General features: G+C 39.4%; 1 protein-coding gene across 2 annotated transcripts in view; it reads right to left on the bottom strand.

The window, feature by feature from the left end:
- SCAF8 (SR-related CTD associated factor 8) overlaps positions 1–18,646 on the bottom strand; it is a 149,904-nt gene that overhangs the window by 60,928 nt on the left and 70,330 nt on the right. Inside the window, exon 21 of one of the 2 annotated variants that reach the window (XM_030268049.4) lies at positions 1,790–2,957. The exons of the other annotated variant lie outside the window; for it this stretch is intronic. The gene's annotated coding sequence lies outside the window, so the exon portion shown is untranslated. Of the gene's footprint in view, positions 1–1,789; positions 2,958–18,646 lie in introns of those variants that run through there. 2 annotated transcript variants of the gene reach the window in all.

Below are 18,646 nucleotides of genomic sequence, written 5' to 3'. Positions count from 1 at the left end.
CTTCACAAAGAAGGGCTTGTCCAGATGCCAAGGAAAAGCATGGAGAGGCATCTCAAAGGGGATTCATCCAAAGAACAAAAAGCTTCAACCTTTGCCCTTACTGGAGTGCCAAGAGGTTTGCCTGTTTTGTGGTGTTTTGTTTTTCAAACACTCCTTCAACAGATGGGCAACAGCCACCCATCTTGTCAGAAAAGTTCACTCAATGGGACAGTCAAACTTCAGCAGCCTCCGGTACAGACAAAAAGCCATTTCTCCAAAATAAGGCCCTGCTCTTGGGGCAATTCATTCTTGTCATTCATATTCAAATGGTGCCATGGTCAAGCTCAAGCATGTACAGTTTTGGTGGGTCCAGCTGTCCACATACTGAGCATAAACCTCATTAATAGCTCAGGGTCTGCTAGCAAAGCAGGCTTGTGCTGCCCTCGTACTGCTGTGGCCCACAGCTTTTGCTTCTGTTTTTCTGAAAACATTTTGATATTCAGAGTAATTTGAATGGCAAGAATGTATTCCTTTTGTGGCATTGTATTTTTCTGGTACCACAAATACTGCCACTGCACAAGTAGTTTTAAAGATGCCATTAATATTATTTTCTAAGGATTTAGATAATTTCCAGTACTTTATTTTCTTTGTGGTGTTACTGAATCAAGGAACACCTCTTAGCCATAGGGAAGCAATGCCCTGAAACAGAAAGTTTAGGTAATAAGATCAGTAAATTCACAGAGGCACTTGAGGATATGAGTCCTCTATCAGTGTGAGCCATATTAAAACTAAAGTGCTGATAAAAAGGTGCTTCTTCCCACCTTTGCCCCGGTGTTAAGAGTTGGCACATGAGCTAAACTCTTAACACAAGGATGTTTTCAGTCACACCAGGAAGCCTCTAAGGTGTGCAGCTCTTTGAGGCAGGTCATGGGAAGGTGTGAGCAGGGCAGAAGGTGAGCAGGAGCGCTACCTTAAATTAGCTGAAATTGATCAGGGGACTGCTCTGAGATGCTGTCTGCCTCTCTTTGTGTTTAAATGCACTGGTATGGATGCCACTGCAGTGAGCACTCCACCATCCACATACAGCTACATCAGATGCAGGATAATAGTGATGACCAACTAAAAGACTTTGAAGGTCAGAGGTGCTCTGTTGATAGGAATTCAGGTATTTGCTATGAGCTAACCATAGTGGGACAAACCCTGCTATAATGCAGCATGGCTAAGATAGCCTTGTCAGGACCACATTCATTTTTTAAATGCCATGAGCAGTTTTTGCTCACAGAAACTTAACTGCTACATGAAGAACATTTTTATAATTTAAAGCTTTGTCTTTGGAGATGAAAATAAGGAGGAAGTAAAAAGAATCTGATTGATTGGCTTTTGAACTGTGCTGTACAGCACAGCTGTGCGTTCAGCACAATATATCACACACAGCAAATCAAAGCCAGCTTAGACTCAACTTTTCTGCAGCTTTTTCCTCCAATACCTTTGCAGGATTACTAATTAATAGAGACCAGATGCCAAATACTTGAACATGGCCTTAAATCAAGGATGCAAAGAGCCTGATCTCCTTATTGTCCTGGGGGATCATGTGCAAATTGAATTTAAGCATTTATTTTGATTTGTTAACATTTTGTATCTGCCCTCTAATCTGCTGTAAATAATAATACAAAGGAGAACAAGGTTCAACCACACAAATACATTCCTTCTTAAAAATATTGCCAAATCTTCTAAGCACATAAATGAGCAGGACTCCAATTAAAGACTTGCAGATACAACATAAAAATAGAGAAAATGATGAGAAAAAAAATTTTGAATTTAGATCTTTATTATACAGGCCCAGAGCTGTGGTCACCATGCAGTTACACTGTAATGAGAATGATTTTGCTGAAAGGTTCTCACTAAACAAATGTAAAGAGACCACAGACTATAGCATTCCAAATAACTGACACTTTAATTTTTGAATGAGCAAAAATAAATAAAGGAATGGCAAGTATGTCCTTTTCACATATGTTGGGGCATATACATATTCCTTCTTTTCTACAGCTATTCAAGAGACAAAATTAGCAAGTACTGCCCAAAAACAGAGACCTTTTGTGTGATGGCTCAGCTAACTTTTAGCTGTTTCTCTCTCCTTGGATATTAGATCAAACACACATTTAGATCGGTGCATATGCCAAAAGAAGAAATGCAACGTGGGGGGGGTTGTATTTAATTTCTACTTCCTGCCTTTTCCTTCTCCTTTAAGGAGAAGTAACAGGGAGTAATTGGAGACATCCAGTCAAATAAAAGCCCTAGAAGTTTCCCCTTCTAGTTTTTCATTATAATCTCATAATTTAAGGATTAATCACAAATTTTAAAAGGTTGAGGTGTCTTACACGGAATTAATCATCTCTGGAATACAGATAGCCACAGTGAAGAGCTGCACATAGACTGCACACATAGTGTTATCTAAAAGTGGTTATCTTTAAAAAACAAAACTTTTAAAAAAATCTGTAGATCAAAACAAAGCATGTCTTATTCCCCACAGGATTTTCTTGCAACCTGTTCTTCAATTATTTGCACTAGGAGATGCTACAAATGATATTAGTTACAATATACAATATACAGTCCACTGTCATCTTCTGGTCCAGCAGAAGAACCTGTCTTTTCGATGGATGCAAAACTGTTCATCTGAGCAGATCATCCTCAACAGCACAAATATGGTTTAGAAATTCATAGAATTTATTGTTTTAATTTATAAAATTAAGCCTGCCCCAGACAGGTAGTACTGGTGTGTAATATTGCCATCCCTGGATTCTGTCAAAAACGGGGTACTGAGGTGCTCAGAGCCGTGTCCGAGCGCAGCGCTGGGATCCTTCTGGCACTCCAGACCCAAGGTCGATGGGATGTGATGCGTGCTAGAACGTGGGCGCACTTCTCACTTAGCTCTGCAGAGCCCGGGACATGGTAAGCTGCCAGAACTTCCTTCATCTTGCCTGTTGACAAAAGGAACAATAACTAGTCATCACTGGTTGCTGGAGTTTAATTCCAATTTTTAAAATGTCTTATAATGTCTTATAAATGAGACTTCCTTTTTTTTTTTTTTTTTCAGCCATGCAATAGCAAATGCTTCATTAAGAAAAGATTTGGGATAAAGTTGACAGTCTCTGTGTTAGCCACACAATGCTTATGAGAGAGAAAGGCCTTATACAGTAGTATGGTTCCTAAAACATTATCCAGGATTAAACATACCATTATCTAGAAAATAAATGTCAAGTAACTTAGTACTTTAAAAGTGTCAGTATAATATTATCCCTGTAAAAATTAATTGTGTATAGCAGATTTTCTGGATTAAAGTCCTGTATTGTCTTTCTCAAACACTGTACACAAGATACAGCGTAAAGGATTAACAATCAATGGGCAAGAATCCAACAGGTTAATAAGTGGCTTATATGAGTTTGCTGTAGAACTATCTCTAACACATATTGGTCATGTCCATTATGTATTGGTAACAACTATAAAAGCTTCATAAATGACTCACTGAAAGGGCTTCACAGAACCAAGGGTCAAAACAGACCTCAACATTATCTGTTCTGATTTTCTGCCAATTACAATTTTTTCAGACAGTCCTCACTGAAGTCCAAAGAAAATCAAACTTTTAGTATCGCAAAATAAGATAGGAAAAACTAAGAATACCTCTGATATATATATTTGTTGCAGAAAATGTAGAAGGAGAGGCAGAGGTACCTCTGGAAGGTGATTATCCCATTCCCTCTGTAACCTCAAGAAGGTGTCCATCTTTTTCAATGGACTGTGACTAGGCTGAAGGCCAAAATTTCTTACGAGTATGAATGCATTATATCCTACCACAGATATTTGTCTATGTTCACATATTATTTCACAAAGACCATTCACAAAGCCATCAGACCCTGGTAATTTTCAATCAGTACTGACATGAGCAGAATGATAAGAAGTATAATTGCTTCAATCTAAGGTAAATACAAAAGTCATGTAATGAATTCCAGAACCAATGCCAAGTTTTTGGTTACATACCCTGCAATTTTCTGGAGCTACACAAAATACTTATTTTATGTATAATTACTATTCTTATAACTATCACATAAATAGAAATCACTAAAAGAATAGAGGTAGCAGGTGATGAGATCTCTTTGCTCACCCCTGACCAATGCAATACCTGCTGTGTTTGTCTAACCTATTTTTAAACATCAGCATACTTTATCTCTACTTCGTCATTTTCCACAGCCTTGCTTCCAAAATGCTTGTTTTGCTCTATGAATTTATTAAGTGTACATTCTAACCTTTCATCCAAGCCATCAGTGAGAATACTGAATATTACTGGAACAAGGAAAAAACACTTGAAAAACACTACTAAATGGAGTATCATTGAGAACTACCCTTTGTATCTGGTTTCCAAGTAATTTATGCACTTGCATAATGATAATTTATTCCCAGTTTCCGTAGCACACAAGAATAGTAACAACTGAAGTATTTTGCCAGACAGTCTTGTTTAAATAAAACTGCTAATACTAGCAAACATATTTTAAGAAGAATTATATAGACTTCCGCAATAGAAAAATAAAACCATTATGGAAAGAAGATTTCAAGTGACAACACAGTTTTCCTAACAACTGATTTCACATCTATATGGCTACTTTTATGAAGTACGTGCTTTACTGAAATATTGTTTAATTTAGACTAATGGAATTGTTTCACAGCCTTTTAAAATTTAGTTTTGTTCAATGAAACATTCCACTGAGAAAACAACAAACACATACCACTACAGTTTAGCAACAAATCAGTTGCACAACTTCACAAACTCTAGACCACAAAATTACTGTTTACTGTTTATCTTACAAAAGACAACTTGATCAGAAATATATTGAAAAAGACTGCTGAGACCAACAGCACCAGTCATATTGAGCTTTGCAAAGAAAAGGTTACCATTTATATTAATCTTCATGGAGAAACAAGGCAATTCCACAAATACAGGAGGCACAGATCACTCTTCCTAACCTAATTTAGATTATTAGCAGACTTTTACTTTTTTTTTTACTTTTCACTCTGTGTTATATTTTGTTTGTGCCCTCTGCGCAACTCAGAAAAGTGAAATAACTTGTTCCCCAAGACGGAAATAGAGTCCGCAGTTATTTCTGGACTGGAGGAACTGGAGGCCATCAGAAACTGAAATACAACACAAAGCCCACCTTCAATTAACACAAAATTTGATTTGATGTTTAGGGATATATTACACTGCATTTCCAGTGAAAGAAAAGTGAGACTGACTTCCTCTGAAAAATATGTGGTGACAGAGAGACAGCAGCATAAAGAGTACACACAAATTCTCCCAGCTTTCTCCAGTGGAAAGTAAGGAAATAGGATAAAGGACAGGTGAGCCAACCTGACTACATGATGTACAGCCTGCTGTCTGACTGCCAAGGCAGAGAGGAAATCCCACAAAAAACCTGCTTTTTACAGGAAGTCGAAAGTCCTGAAAGTGAGACAAAGCAGATGTCTGCTCCTTACTGAGAACAGCGCCAGGGATTATAAATTACAGAGCTTTAGGGGATTTTATCAAGATTTTTAGACATACAGATACCAGAATTACTTTTGTCTTTTTGTCAAAGGGCTAGGATTTCCAGGAGTCAAGACTTTGCTAACAATGACAGGGCAAGAGAGACAAACTGTTCAGGCAGAGGCATTACTGAAAGTCCAGGTAGCAGCTTGCTCAGGACCAGAAGAGCTGATAGCTTATTGACATGGAGAGATGTGTCATGGCAACTCCTGTCTTAAAAGATCATCATTGTTCTCTTTGCAATCCATGGCAAGCAAAAGTATCCAACCAGAGTTATCTGGAGCCAGTCAGTGATGGCAGGAGAATTTGTGCCATGCTTGTCTAAGTGCCTAACACAAGTGGCAGGAGCAGCCATGAGAGGTGTGTGGGTGTGACTCGCACTGCACAGCGCTCACTCTGTGCTATAGAGACACAGCAGTCAGCTTTGCAGTGTGGGTGTACTGCAAGAGTAAAGTGAGATGAGTCCCACGCCTTCTTTTCAAAAGGAGAAACAGGAGTCTGTTTTTAAATAGTGCAACGTTTGTGTGTTGGCTGACAGCGGGAAAATGAGTAACACTGAGTATAATTAAGACTACAGGTTATCAAATAGAGATTAATAGAAAGTGCAAAACTTCCTCCTTTTAGCAAGCAGCATAAAACTCACATAATTTAACTGACTTTAAATTTCAGTGAAAGTTTGTGGGTAAAGACTAGATTACTGATAATGACATACCTCAATCTGTTTGTTCCTTGAAGTCAGATGTCTTAAGCTTTACACTATGGGAATACTGATCATTGCAATATTTGAATTAAATTATGAAGCCCTTGTTCCTGATGTTAGAGAAGCCTCTATCAAGATAACAATAACATTTGGAATGTCATATGTTTTGTATACATTGTACTGTCATTTATGAAGAGGCAGTAGGAAACTTGAAAATTATCAGTGTTTTCTGTGACTCAGCCTAGGGAGTCTTGGGGGAAGAAATTGCAGTAATGTTCAGTATTTTAACTGCTATATTATTTCTGTACTTCTATACAAGAAGATTTTTATACTTAATTTTTAAACAAATTAAAGGGCAAATATTAAGTATTAGGATATAACTAAGAGTCCTGATATCATCAAGTTATTGGGGATATAAGACTAAAGGGAAGTTACAATGTGCTAAATTTAAACTATACTTAATTACAATGGATAATAAAGTCTCTAAACCTTTAGAGAATTTATTTAAAAGTGTATTTTAAAATTAACAAGAATTTGCTAGTTTAACAGTCACATGAAACTGTTTAAAAAAGTAGTGTATACTTTAAACACAAGCAGTGTGTAATTTAAAACAATTTAAAACCATTAGGAAAAAATCCTATGTAACACGAATTAAAAATCTGAAGGACTTTCAAAGCTTTTCTGCACTGAATATGGTGGTGCATCTGATATCAGTTAGAAATGAACAGTCCAGTGGCACACTGCATTCAGTAGGTAAGACCTGATTAGGACACCAAGTGATAATCCAGTTGCAAGTCCTCCAAAATACAGTCTGACATCAAGTAACTCTTTATGGGAATGGGTGAGTTCTGGGCTGAAGGAAGAATTTTACAGCCTTGAAGCAGTTTCCCTGGTGTGTGACTGAAGATGCTTGCACTTCACTGCACAAGACAACTGTAGCCCCCTCTGACCTTTTTACTTTCTTCCCTTCCTTTCAGGTAATCTATACCTGGCGTTTTTCACTCCATATGAATCTTCTATCAGCAAGGATTCTGTAATCTGAACTATATCATTCTTACAGCTGTGCAAACTTTGGCCAATTCAGTCCCTGGCTTTATTAAATACTTATCCAGTTTTATCAGCTCCAGAGAGTGTCTTGTGAGCTCCATAATGTGATGTTTTTCTGTAAAGCTTCTCCTTCTAAAGAGAGTTGTTTCTGCATGAATAGGAGTTTTCATATTTTAGTACATTTTTCTATGCACATAGATGAAAAGAAAAGGTGGAAAAACATGATTTTTAGGTGCTGATAGGCTCAGAAGAATCTGAGAAAAGAAGAAGATAAAAGGGATTTCTCGAGGCTTTATTTTAAGATTATTATTTTAAAGCCAGTCTCATAATCTTGGAAGGCACAATTTTTGAATATTTGGCATTTGCATGACAAGAAACATCCAAATATACTGTCTTCCAGCTTTGCTGGCTGACGCAATTATCCTGCTCTGCCTTTCCATGATGGAGAGAAAGATTTAAGTTTGTTTGGGGGTATGCCTACACACTTACATGACTGAAACTTGATCATGAGCCAACTCTTGACATACTTGCTAGAACACTTCATCTACATTCAAGCCAAACAGTGTTCATTGGTGTGGCTACGGAATGGCAGATGGTCCGAGCTGGAAACTGCAAACAGCACTTCAAGGTGTTAATGAAGAACAGCCTTAATCTCTCCACAGCTGAGCTCGACTGTAGGAATGCTTCTGGTTTGCTTCAAGGCAAAGGCACATCCATAAACACAGCAAGGGCACTTCAAGCCAACCCTTTTGGTATGCACTGAGGCTGTGAAGCTGTGAGGACAAGCTCCGGGTGCTGAGAGCCGGCGGGCATGGTGAGAGCATCCCCACAATAGGCACAGCTGGGAGACAACAGTGTGACTGCAGCCGCGCTGCATCAGTCCTGCAGAAGCCTTAAAATAACCTGGACCTCTTCAGCTTGCAGGAGCCGGGTCAGCCTGCAGGTGCCTGTGACTGATTGAGGGAGCTGTTTGCTGTCAGGGTCTCAGAGAACAGAATTTGTCCCAAAGTGCTGTTTTGCCCTGGTATGAGCCACTGGGAGGGGAGTGCTTGGCACCAGCGCCTCTTTCACCCAAGATGTTGCTGGGTGGGTTGGATGTCTCTGCCTCCCAGTTGTGGGGCTTAGTTGTGTTCCTGTAAATGGGCACATTGGGACAAAGCAAATAAAAAGCCATTGCACAATCACCGAGTATCATCTGGAATTGGCTAATAAATTGTATGCCAGCAGGACATAGCAGCTCCCTGTACAGTTCTCAAAGCAGTAACTCCTGGATGGGCTTCTGGCGGCATGGAAGAAGTGAGCTGAAGCCCAAATCAGTAACCCTACCCTGAAATGGACTGGAAGCTCTTACAGCTCTCTTGGTGTTTGTCAGGGTTGTGACACACTGATGGCTTGTGGCAAACCTGAGACAAAACAAAGCCTCAGGATTTTTCTTCTCTCTCACAACTGAATTTTCTTAATTTTTTTACTGAGTACCTATGAGCTTCTGGTTCCTGACAGCAAACTCTGGAGCATGCAAAACAGTCCACAGCCCTTTACTATGTGGAACAGGAGGGGTACAAAGTAGGGGTACTACTTTGAAGGGTCTCAGCATGCAGGCCTCTCCCATTCCTTTCCATTAACTGCATTAACTGGCCAAGTTTTATCCTATTTTTTTTAAACATCTTTTTACTTACTGTTCCTGAAGGTCATTGCTCTGATGACTAGAATATTTTTTTCCTCATTTGAAGCCTGTATTTTCACAATCAATATATGACCCTGAGGTTTGTGTTTACAATAAGGATATTTTCTCTTTTTTTGGGTGTGCACTTCTTGGAGATGGTTAGAGAGACTGTATTCATAATCTCTTTCCCAGATTTTCTTTTATTGGGTTAAGTCCACATCTGTTAGCATCCTATTGCCTCTTGGCTTTCCAGTTCTTTCCCTAGCTTGCTTCTCAGTGTCTTCCACTTTTTGATTTAATCTTGCTGGAAAATGAGTGATGAGATTTTATCCTACAAAGTTTTCTTTAGGAGAATGGTTGAAAGAGTCCCTTGGAAGGCAGTTGTGAAGGGCAAAGGAATCCAGGAAGGCTGGACATTCTTCAAAAGAAAACATCTTAAAGGTGCAGGAGCAGGCCATTCCCACATGTCAAAAGATAAGCTGTCAGGAAAGAAGACAGGCTTGGCTGAACAGAGAGCTTCAGCTGACATTCAGGAGAAAATGAAAAGTCTATAATCCTTAGAAAATGTAGCAGAGAACTCCAGATCACTACAGGGATCTTGTGATGTTATGTGGACAGAAAATTAGAAGGGCCCAAACCCAACTAGAACTAATCTGGCTGCAGTTATAAAAGACAATAAAAATGCTTCTTAAGGGGAAACTCCATCTTTTTCTGGATGTGGGGTGAAATATAGCCACAAAGTATGAGGAAAAGGCTGAGGTACTTAATATCTTTGCCTCAGTCTTTAATAGAAGGACCAGTGGTTCTCAGGGTACCCAGACTCCTAAACTGCAAGACAGGGATAGGGAGCAGATTGAAGCCTAAGGGGAAATTGTTACACCCCTTAGACAGACACAAGTCTATGGGCAGGACGGGATCTATTCAAGGATACTGAAAATGCAGGCAGAAGTGCTCATCAAGCCACTTCCCATCATTTATCACTAGTCCTGGTTTACCACTGAGGTCCCAGATAGCTAGAAGTTGGCAAATGTGATGCCCATCTATGAGAAGGATTGAAAGGAGAGGTTGTCAGCCTGACCTTGGTTCTGAAGCAGGTCATAGACCAGGTCATCTTGAGTACCTGTACATGCCATATGAGATGTACAGGACACCCAGAGGATTAGACTTAGACACTGTGGCTTTATGAAAGGCAGGTCTTGCTTGATCAATTTGGTCTCCTTCCATGGCAAGATGGCCTGCTTAGTGGATGAGGAAAGGTCTGTGCTTGTTGTCTACCTGGACTTTGACAACATTTCCCACAGCACTCTCCTAGAAAAACTGGCTGCTTCTGGCTTGGACAGGAGTTCCTGCACCTTTCACTGGGTTAAAAACTGGCTGGATGGCTGGGCCAAGAGTGGTTGTGAATAGAGTTCATCCAGCTGGTGGCCAGTCACAAGTGGGATTCCCCAGGACTCAGTGTTGGAGCCAGTCCTGTTAAATACTTTTATTGATGTCCTGGAGGAGGACATCAACACTTCCTTAGTCAGTTTGTATGTGACACCAGGCTTGGTGAGAATGTTGATCTGCTAGAGGGCAGGAAGGCTCTACAGAAGGATGGTCTCACAGGCTGGACCAGTGGGCTGAGGCCAGTGGCACGAGGTCCAACAAGGCCAAGTGCCAGGGCCTGGGGCGTCACAACAGCCCCATGCAGGGCTACAGACTGGGGAACAGAAGCTGGAAAGTGGCCTGGCAGAAAAGGACCTGGGGGTACTGGTGACAGCAGCTGAGCATGAGCCAGCTGTGCCCAGGTAGCCAAGAAGGCCAATGGCATCCTGGCCTGGATCAGCTATGGTGTGGCCAGCAGGACCAGGGCAGGGATTGTCCCCCTGTACTCGGCACTGGTGAGGCCACACCTCAAGTTCCATGTTTGGTTTTGGGTTCCTCAATACAAGAAATACACTGAGGTGCTGGAGCATGTCCAGAGAAGGGCAACAGAGCTGGTGAAGGGTCTGGAGCACAAGTCCTGTGAGGAGTGGCTGAATGAGCTGGGGGTGTTTAGCCTGGAGAAAAGTAGGCCCAGAGGAGACGTCATCACTCTTTTCAACTCCTTGGAAGGAGGCTGTAGCCAGGTGGGATGAGTCTCTGCTCCCAAGTAACAAGCAACAGGACAAAAGGAAATAGGTCAAGTTGTACCAGGGAAGATTTAGATTAGATCTTAGGAAAATTTTCTTTATGAACAGGTTGTCAAGCACTGGAACTAGCTTCCCAGTGAAGTGGTTGAGTCCTCCCCTGTAGGTATTTAAAAGACATATAGAAGTGGTCCTAAGGGATGTAGTTAGTGGTGGACTTGGCAAAGCTGGGTTAATGGTTGGACTTGATGAACTTAAAGGCCTTTTTCCAACCTAAGTGATTTTATGATTAAGACACTGCTAAGTTTACTTTCTCTGCTGAGTCACCTTGTTTGATATGTCCTAAGATTGCATTTCACCTTTTTTTTTAAATGCAACTGCACCAATGGCTCAGAAATATCTCATAACTAATAAACATACTTTTTTATTCTCACTTGTTTTGCTGTCTCCAAAAAGGAATTGTAGAAACTTAACTTCATTAAACATCTAACTTCATATTTGTACTACTAAATTTTATTCTGATCTTGCAGCATCCCCTTTGGATGAAAGGTCCCCACCCATCTGCTAAGGTTTTGTCAATCTGCAGAATGAATGTGTTTCCTCTGTGCACTCTGCTGTCTAACAATTGTATCTCCTGCCTGGTCTTAGCCATGTACTGGAGACCATTAGCCTGCTTCCCCACATGCCCTTCACAGTTCTCACTTTGCAGTGCAAGCACTATGTCCAATTGCCGCAGTACGGGAATTACGTCCCTGGTGAATTAGAAATGCATGGATAGCCAGTAAAGGTGAACCTCACAACATGGAGCTTCTTTAAAGATCCGAAAAATTGCTTGAAAATATCAGTCTACATTTAAGTCCAATTATTCATATTTAGCTTTAATTAAGGAGTTAAATAATCTTATTTTAGGTCCCAGTTAGGACTTGTCATTACCTGTGGTTTCTCTGTGACCTCAGCTGCTATTGATCAAAAAGTCAGTAATTCTAGTCTGGTTCTGTATTGTTGGGCCTGGAACTAAAAATATTTTGGCAAGATTAAAATTTATGGATTATATAAACAGAGTGCCTCTTACTTCCATACTCTTGTTATTCTATAAATGTGTCTGTATTGACAGTAGATCAGTCCAGCATTAAATAAGCAGAAGATAATCTTCCTGTAGGTCATTTTGTTTCAGATCATTAACTCCATTTTCTAGTCAGCTGCCTCTCTGCAAATTCCAAATACATTGACTCAATCTACATTGGTGGTACTGCTCATTCATTTCAGTTATTCCAACCAAATGCCAGAATATATAAAAAATACCTCAGATAATCATTATGGGATAGAGCTCCAGAGCAGTGCCAAGGCTCTTCACCTGTTGATGACTACAGGCTGCTATGATGCCAGCTATGGTCTCCCAATGACTTACTACTATTAAGTCCACCCTGGCAGGTTAACTGGATAACTGTTATTTTTTAAACTTTCTCTCATATTATATTTTAGACTTTTTGGTGTGCCTAAATCTGTCTCTTTAAAAAAATTGTAATGTGCCTCTTAGCAAAAAAATAATGGGAATAGCTCTGTATAAATAATTATCACAATCAGCAAGAACTTATTATTTTACCAGCTTCTGATCCCATCTTTTGTTTCTGAACTCTCCATATCAAGAAACATCTCCATCACCATTATTCTCCATTATCTCTGACAAAGACTGATCTGTTTTTAAACACTGGTAGTTACATTCTCTTGATACTTCTGCTTTTAAAATTATCTCTTTTGGAAATGTCCACTTCTAAAATCTTGTGAAGTTCAGTTATCAGGCATTCAATATTAGGCCCTTCAAAATGTTTCGTTTTTTCAAGTGTATGATTGTCAAAAGACACTGTTCCTTCCAAGAAATGGGGAAAAAAAATTCAACTTCAGTTGTGAAGAGACAGTATTTTTTTTCTAAAAAAAGATAATCACAAGAGCTAAAGTCTGCTCCTCAGCTCCACCACAGACCACCCAATCCACAGAAAGTTATCCATCAGAATCAGTCAGCTGGGGAATGCAGCCTGTTCTGGATGCCAAGGATCTCCAGAGAGCAACACAGTTAAATTCATAAAATTCCTGTTCACCAAAGGATTTAAACCAGAAATATTCTTGCAAATTACTATAATATCTTCTTACTGTAACTACCACCAGCATTTCTGAAGAGGTCTGACATTCTAGAAATAATGAAATACATTATTTATTGCTTCAGACAGAGAAGATAGAGAAAATTCAGAGGATCTTTGGTCTTGGATCAGATTCAACTGCCAAGAATATTAAATTTAATATTAAAGATCCTTAATGCTACTTTGAAGAAATACTCTGTTTCTTGTTTTGAACAAAAATTCATCACAAAGGAAAATGCTTTTACTGTAAGCAAAGCTTTAAGTAGACATTGAAATAGAAGTTCTATGATATGCAAAAAAGAACAATCCATTTCAATACCAAGACAGCATTAAAAAACCATAAGTAAAATATTTTAAGTAACATAGTATCTGTTAGGGTGGACTCTTTGGCTCATATCACTAACAGAAAAATATTGTTATAATTATTTCATTAGTAATTCTGCTAAAATGAAGAGGTATGTATTTTTTCTCTAATTTCAGAACGTATTTCCTCAGTGATCCAAATATTTGTGAAAAGGTATGTACTGCAGAGAACAAATGCATCTGACCAGAAGTAAATGTGTACAATAAAATGGAGATAATTAAGTGAGAAGGCTTAATCAATCCATAGAAAACTTCATGCCCACAGCTACTTTGGTTATTGAATTCTTACATATGTTGGTATAAGACAAATTATGTTGGCAAAAATGCAATATTCACCTAAATTATATACTTAGTATATTTCTTTTACAGTTACAGCCCAGGAAAATTGAGTCTGGGGCCTTTAAATACCATTTCTTTGGAGATCCTAGGAATGCAGAGGACTTTCCAAATGTAAAGTTTTGGGCTTTTTTTGGCAAGTGCAGTGCTGCCAAATATTTTTTAACACCAAATAAATGCTATTTCAGCTGCATTTGAGCCATAATAGTGGTAGCTAATAGCCTATGCAGTTAATCATAGTTATTCACTCCCTGGAAATGTCTCATAATATAATAAATGTTTTGTTTTTATTGTGGACTCTTAAATTACAGGCATTACATAACACCCATGATATATAACCTATCTGTATGAATACAAACTGAATCCAGAATCACTCCCCTAAAGTATTTCTAGTATTTGGAACTTCCAAAGAAAGAAATATGCTGTTGTTACCCACAGAGCTACTAAAATAGCACTGAAAGCAGGGTAAGAAATGGTTTTAAAGAACATTCTGGTTTAACTAAAATGTGGCTATTTGTCATCCATTTGCAGAGGTCTGAAATAACTATTACAGAATATTTTTTAAACAGAGGAAATAAGAAACATACTCAAATAGCTGTACCACAGAGATTCTTCCCTAAAGCAAAAAAAAGGGCTGCAGATACAGGATTTCAATCTGCCCCATAAGAGACAGAATAACCATAAAGTCTTCACTCTGAGACCAATCCTCTCACTGTGTGATATACCAATATAAAATGGATCTTTTTCATCTCTTTTTTTAGTATTTATATAGGTTGTAGAAGTTTCTGCCAGTCTTAGCTCTGCTTTGTTCACTGCTCAGGAGAGATTACATGCATTATGCTGCATGTTGACAACCTGTCCCAAGGGTAGTGTGATATATGTGTGTACATATATATATATACACACACACACACACACACACACACACACACGATATAACAGCTGGTTCTATCTAAGCACTTTGTGGTTGCCATTATATTGATGAGGCACAGAATTCCCTGTAGTTTCTTCAGGAAGTATTTCCCAGATGTATTTTAAAAGTTGCAGAATATGTTTTAAAACAATATTTGGCTTCTGAGGTCAGGTGTGTTTTTCAGCTGCAATTGATTTGTAGAAAGGATTAGATTGTAGGTCATAAAAGTATTCCCCTGGTTACTTAAAGAAGTGAAGACAACCTTTGAAACAGTCTTCTGCTGGCTTTCTGGATGAAAGAACTCCATGGAAGCATACAAAAACTTAGAAGACTTTCAAAATTAGAATATGGACAAAGTTTGGTATTAAACATCTCTTACTTCTCTTGGAGAAAATGATACTCAAGTATTTGCTGAAGAAGTAATTTGGCAGGCCATAAAAGACATGGGAGGCTGTTTTAGTTTTAACTTTAGTTTTGTAGAACTTCTTAGAAATTAGTGATGAAAAGGAAATAAAATCAAAGATATTATAAAATGAGAGATTTCATCGTTCCTAGGAAGGAAAGAGCAGACCAGTGCTAGAGAAGCACAGGGAATGCAGCCACAGCCAGCTTCAGAGACTAATCAAGGACACCCCCAGGCAAAGGCAATCCAGAGGGAGAAAGAGTTCAAAGGAGAGGACTAGTTTGCAGAAGGGCAGCACTAAAGCACAGCAGCAAATTAACCCAGTGCACAGTAAGTGAGCAGTGTGCTATACCAGGAGATAATTAATTACCTTAGAGCCCCAAAGGAGTAATTTAAGAGCTATCAGTAAGTACACATGCTGGGAGAACAGCAAAGAATTCACCATGCAAACATGCAGAGAAAAAAAAGAGAAATGTAAGAAAAATCCTGCAATAGTGTTAGAAAAATAAATGCAGCACTGAATAACCTTACTAGTTTAAAATAAACTTTGCCAGCAAGAATACTGCTGCCATCACCTGCAGCTCAGCAGAGATCAATTTAGAACCTGAGCATTACCTTTGGTGGCTGAATTGTCAGTAACCTCAGGTCATCATATGCTGTGACAGTATCAGGCAGAGAAAAGTCTGACTCCATCCCTATTACATAACTTCTGCTTGTTATCAACCATAAAAAGGTCTTCCATGAGGTTTCTCAAAACAAGCTAGTTGTAAATCTGATGGCTTTTATATTTGACAATCTCACACTTTGGTGATAAAGGAGATTTGTAGCATCTGATATGATATATTAAACTGGGTGAGGTTGCAAGCAGTTTACAAGATTGGATTAGAACTCATCATAACTTTGATAATAACTGAATAACATTTGAGCTATAACTAAATAACATTTTGATAAATGTTCTGAAATTAATGCATTAGATCCACAAGGAGAAGGGCAAATTACCATAGAAACATCTGTAGGGAGTTACAGTGCAAACCCTAAGTCAGGATGCTATCTACCTGAAGAAAAAGGGAGCCTGATATAAGTAATACTGTAAGCAGTATAAGTAATACTGTAAGCAAATCAAATAATTATTTTTCCCCTACCACCAGAGGCAAGGCCCTGACTGCATTACTATATCCAGCTCTGCCTACTGGGCTGATGAAGGAAAGAGACAGTTGGAGGCAATCCAGATAAAAGCCTGGATTGATAACAGATGTAGAAGAATGGAAGGTTGAAAGAAATAGATTGTTTAGTCTAGAAAGAGCGAAGACTAAGGGAAGAAATGATAACATATTTAAAATATGTAAAGGTTTGTTATTAGAAGAGGATGATAACTAATTGTTCTCCATGTTCATCATGCAGAAGACAAGACTTAGTATGCAGTTGTGGAGAAAAGCTTTCTAACACAAGGCCAGTCAGCCAGGCAGCAGGTTATCTACATTGCATGTAATGGTGTCACAAGAAGCGATGGCAGTGGCTGAGACCAATCTATGTGGAGATGAGAAATGTGCTTGGTTCTCCCTGAAAGCAGGCAAACAGCCCAGATGATCCTGTGTGAGAACCTGTCCAGCCTCATGCTCAGCCACAGAAACCAGGCACAGATCAGAGCTTTCCATCACAGAGAATGAATGCCACAATGCAAACAACTGCCATTTGTCTCAAGATGCTTGCCAGGAAGGATGGAGCCTGTAGGACAAGGGATAAATCTCTCAAATCCATTTAGCTGGTTAATTCAATTGGCTGGAAGTAGCAGAGAGCACCCACTCAGTCACTGCTGGATGCTCTTCTACTTGTTTAAGGTGCTCATGCTCACTCATATCTTTACCCCATCTTTGCTTTCCACGGCTTTCCAGTGGTTCACAGGAGTATTATCGCAGGAGTGGTTTATCTAGAAGATTCAGGTATACCCTGCTGTGGGGCCACTGGTGGAATGAGTTAGTGAATGTGTTAGATTGAGCTGAACAGGCTCTAAAAGCAGTAGGCAGGGCTGAGGCTGCAGTGATGCCTGGCAGGGACCAGGCTGGTCACCAAGGCTGTACCTAGAGAAGGCAGATGGCATGCAGAGGAAAAGGGGTGACACACCAAGAACTTGCACCATAGAGATTCCCACCATGGGGGCAGCTGGCAGCCACCAAATCTCTGCCAGGGAGGACAAGCTGTGCAAGGCCACTGCATTGCAGGGGCCAACTGTCCCAGCCACCAACAGGACTGCTGTTCCCAGCTGGTTGAGAAAATAGGATCAGAAACCCCAGTATGACAGTGAGAGGGAAACACAGGGTACATTGTGGGAACATCTGGAGTGAGGCCTGCCAGTTTTGCTGCTTTTAGAAGAGTTGAGAAATAGAGATTAGAGAGAAAGATTGTGAAAGGTCCTATCCCTCACAGAAAGGCAAGCCTGAGTGTGCAGACCCTTAAGTGGCTTCACTGTACACTACTGGATTCTCAACAGGTCTCTCACTATTTTTATTTTTTTTTTTGGTGTTAAGAAGGATAGAATTTAATTTACATTAACTGGAATTTTCAAAAACAAAATCCTCATGTAAACTAGCAAGTGGGACTCATTGACTCACAGAGGGAGAGGCTGCATGGCAAGCAGGAGCAGTTTGGGTGTGCTGGGTTTTGCACACTGCTGCCAGGCCCCTCCATGGGTTTTTCCCTGTACTACAGTCCAACACCCTGTGCCCGACAACAACAACCCTGGCAAAAGGTGCTCTGCCTCCGCTTGAAGATGCTCCTTCTAATGGAGAAAATCCATTTTCCAAACTACGGTGAGCACAAAGTGCAGAGCAAAACATTTCCACTTCTCTTCTCTTAACCTTTAACAAAATTATCTATAATAACCAACTACTCTCTGTTACAGTAATAAAATGGAGAGCAAGGCAAACATAGCCAAATGTCTGTTCTTAGGCTCAATCACATGTAAAGACTGGATAATGTACTGTGTATGTTGGAAATTCCTTCTTACATGACAATACAGACCATAACTATTGTCCTGGCAAAATCAAAGTCATTGACAAATGGGATGAAACAGATCCTATCAATTACTCAGTTGTTCTTTCTACTTTCCTGCTAAGCCTCATAGCTTTCTGAAAAACTTCCTTGGGTAAAGGTCATGCTTCAACCATTTTTAATGATGATTTCCATGATTTTCCTGGTATGATGTCAAAATTGTTGCATATTACACTAGCTTTTAATTATAAATGTAGACAACTAATGAGACTGTACAATTTATAGACACACAGATTTTAATTTTTAATGGTCCCTGTAAGGAAAAAAAAGTAAAATAAATAGTACAACAGTAACATAGAAATATTTGCAATGCAACATCCTGATTACTCCCTTTTTATTTTCCAAATGTACTGAGGGAGCATTAACATTTCATTGC

Source organism: Taeniopygia guttata, chromosome 3 (genome assembly GCF_048771995.1).
Source record: "Taeniopygia guttata chromosome 3, bTaeGut7.mat, whole genome shotgun sequence".
NCBI classification, from domain to species: Eukaryota; Metazoa; Chordata; class Aves; order Passeriformes; family Estrildidae; genus Taeniopygia; species Taeniopygia guttata.
This window is presented reverse-complemented; position numbering and strand designations above follow the sequence as displayed.